Below are 628 nucleotides of genomic sequence, written 5' to 3' on the forward strand. Positions count from 1 at the left end.
AGTCTGTCTTCCATACACACAGAGTCTCTCTCTCTCTCTCTCTCACATCACGCAGACACACACATAGAGTCTTTCCCTCCCACACACACATACATAGTGTGTCTCTCCCTCCCATACACAGTGTCTCTTTCTCTCTCTCTCACACATACACACACACACACACAAACACCCACACACAGAGTCTCTATCTCTCTCTTACTCACAGTCTGTCTTCCATACACACACAGAGTCTCTGTCTCACTCACTCACAGTCTCTCCTTCTCACACATACATACACAGTGTCACACACACACACACACACACAGAGTCTCTCCGTCCCATACACAGTCTCTCTCTCTCTCACACACACACAGTCTCTCCCTCCCACACACACACGCGCGCGCGCACACACACACACAGTCTCTGTCTCTCTCTTACTCAGTCTGTCTTCCATACACACAGTCTCTCTCTCTCTCTCTCTCTCACACACACACACACACACACACACACACACACACACAGAGTCTCTATCTCTCTCTTACGCACAGTCTGTCTTCCATACACACAGAGAGTCTCTCTCTCACGCACACAGTCTCTCTCACTCACTCACTCACTCACACACACACACACACACACACACACACACACA

The sequence above is a fragment of the Crocodylus porosus genome, unplaced genomic scaffold, assembly GCF_001723895.1.
Source record: "Crocodylus porosus isolate Cpor-Errol unplaced genomic scaffold, CroPor_comp1, whole genome shotgun sequence".
Lineage (NCBI taxonomy): Eukaryota > Metazoa > Chordata > Crocodylia > Crocodylidae > Crocodylus > Crocodylus porosus.